The following is a 2,752-nucleotide window of genomic DNA, read 5'->3' as shown; positions in this document are numbered from 1 at the left end:
TATATATACACACACACACACACACACACACACACATACACACACATACACATCACAAATGATGTAATGATGAAATCACAAATGTGCACAGGGTGGTTTTAAAGGTTAATTAGGACAACGTTGGAACCAGTTTTTACATTAACCAGAACCAAAGCACTTGGCGAGAATAGACAGAGGGCCAAGATAGAAAAAACTACATTAATTAGATGTGGCAACGTGTCTATGTTTGCCGGAGGGGATGTATATATGGTGGTATAGAAGCTTGTCTAGTGTATATTAGAAACCAGAATATCATGCAGACTTAAAGCGGAAGCCTAGACTTTACAAGTCTGCAGATATGAGTAATGAATATGGAGTCCTTATGAAGCCTAGAGTCCTTACTGATAACCAGCTGAGAAAACAAAGCAAGAGCAGAGTAGATTTGCCAATCAAACAGATCCTTCACTTAAACAGATTATTACTGATTTAAATGCACTTCTAAACCTTTTATCAACCTTTATCAGCCACTATTAAACGGATAGTTTAAAACCAGCTCTGTGCCATCGTTGTGTTGGCAGTGTGTTAACAGTAGGTGAATCGGTGTGTGTCTTCGCTCCGTGGCGCCAGTGCACAGAGCTCAAAGCAGCCGGGGTCTGCTGAAATCTACCGGAACTCAGCGGACCTCGGGTGCTCCGGATGCCACACACCGCTCATCTAAAACACACTGCCCACACAACAGAGCTGGATTTAAATCAGCAAAATATCTCTATAACAACAAATAAAGTACGGGGCAAACAGCTATGTTGGTATGGAATTCAATCCAGGAAGAACAATTTGACAAGCAGATCCATAATTTTGAAGGCTTATCCGATGCCAAAGCACTGCACAGCGGTTTATATTACTCTAAAATTATGTTTTGTACTTGTGGAAAATCATCCCAACAGCATTTTATCTTTCATTGTGACAACTGCGAAGTAAACTTTAGAATTACAGTATGTTACGTTACAATATAATCTTGTAGGAATGTCTGCATTTATTTAAATGGCCACCGCAGTGTCTTGCCAGACGACGGCAGAAGTTAAGCTGGGATCAACTTCTTTGCCAGACAACCTAGTGTTTTTTTGCTGGAGCCCTCTGTGTTGGCACCACTACAGTAAATGAATAAGGGGGCCGAGTCTTTTCACTTAGGGCTGAAGTCGGTGTGAACTTGGGCTTAGTATAAATTACTGTCATGTTTTCAAAATGACATTTTGCGTAACAAATCTCTAGGCAAAGACAGAGATTATGCTTGTCAGCTCCCTCAGTGCCGGTTAGTTCATTTCCATTCTGGCCACGCTGTCAGCCCTGTCAACAAGGTTTGCCTCAGCCTCTTATGGATTCTGGTGGCCATACATGTTTTTCTCAGAATAAATCTGTGATGATTGATGCTGCGACTTCCATCATGGTCATAAATATGAGGTTTTTTTCGTTTTAATTCCTCAGCCGGTTCCCGACAATGTGTTTCAGTGTGTGTTGCAGACATCTTAACGCTGTGATAGTCTATATCCTTGACGTTACACTTCCGGGATTGCTTCGTTGCCTCCAGAAATTCCACCGGATGGCCTTCATTCGGCCAGAAGTCTCTCACCTTCCGCTTATTTTGTCTTGGAATTACAAACTCCTGTTGATTTATGATTATGGTTGACTGCTCCTCAGATCTCTTTAGATTAAATTCAGACAGCTAGCAAGACTATCTGTCCAATCTGAGTTTTCTGTTGCAAAACTAAAACAACTTTTGAATGAGCATATGTTCCACCAAAACAAGCTCATTCCAGTGGCTATTTGGCAGTGGCATCGCGCTTCTGCTGGGTGCTTAGCACCGCTCAAGACGAATGTAATTGGTTAAAAAAAATGCCACTTAACCAAAACACGTTTTTCTCCTCCCATTCCGGAATGCGGTGTGGACTAGCAAGACCCTCCTCCGCAGGGCTGTGAAGGAAGGTCTGGCAATGCCAGACTAAGGCTGTGATGAAGAAAGCTGTGGGGTACAAATCAATGTAACGTGAATAAACAGCGCTGCATGTGTTTGTGACATATCATCAAGCATATGAATGCATACGTTTTGTGATCACACCAATCCTCCATCCCCCAACACACTTCCATCACCACCACCACCACCAGTACACGCAAACACATAGTCAACACTCAAGTACAATCACGATGTGATTTATGGGGCCAGTGGTGGACGCCGCTCTGCAGGGTAATGCATTAAGCGCTTATCTGCTTCTCCTGTAGAAAACAGGCCTCATATCATTTAGGGGAAGCCTATAAACTATCGCCACAGAGCTGCAGAGAGAGGAGAAACACAATAAAAAAAACTTTCTTATTTATGGGAAGTCAGTTTGGCTAAGAGCGGTAGGTGGGAACGCTTTTTTCTTTTTTTAAGTGTGTGAAATGTGAAATGTAGAGTGAGGTCAACGATCAAAGATTGGAGCTGAAAATAAACAATAGTTTTTGGAAGGAGATAAGGTATAAAATGGTTATTGAAAATGTTAACGGTGAAAAACTGCCTTATCTGTGGAGGGTAAATCTTTAAAGGATGCTTTGTGTCTTCAAAGACGACAGAAAAACACCACCTGTTAAGTCTGATTCAATCTAATATGCTCTAACGTAATCCTCTCACTTTGGTCTCCTCAGAGCGAGGCGTTGGCTGAATACTAATACAGCACAGAGTTATCTGAAAGAAAACACAAAAGTGTTCTCAGAGCTATACAGAGGACCTGGCGTCTGTGCG

At 42.1% G+C, this 2,752-nt stretch overlaps 1 long non-coding RNA gene across 1 annotated transcript in view; it reads left to right on the top strand.

Annotated features, from left to right (window-relative positions):
• The first annotated feature begins 1,832 nt into the window (after positions 1 to 1,832).
• Positions 1,833 to 2,752, top strand: part of LOC116704696 (uncharacterized) — an 11,889-nt gene continuing 10,969 nt past the window's right edge. The window contains exons 1-2 of the long non-coding RNA XR_004335759.1: positions 1,833 to 1,983; positions 2,356 to 2,358. This is a non-coding gene — a long non-coding RNA (uncharacterized LOC116704696). The remainder of the gene's footprint in view (positions 1,984 to 2,355; positions 2,359 to 2,752) is intronic.

This window comes from Etheostoma spectabile, chromosome 16 (assembly GCF_008692095.1).
Source record: "Etheostoma spectabile isolate EspeVRDwgs_2016 chromosome 16, UIUC_Espe_1.0, whole genome shotgun sequence".
NCBI lineage: Eukaryota > Metazoa > Chordata > Actinopteri > Perciformes > Percidae > Etheostoma > Etheostoma spectabile.
Note: the sequence above shows the minus strand (reverse complement) of the source record. Positions and strands in the feature narration are given on the sequence as shown.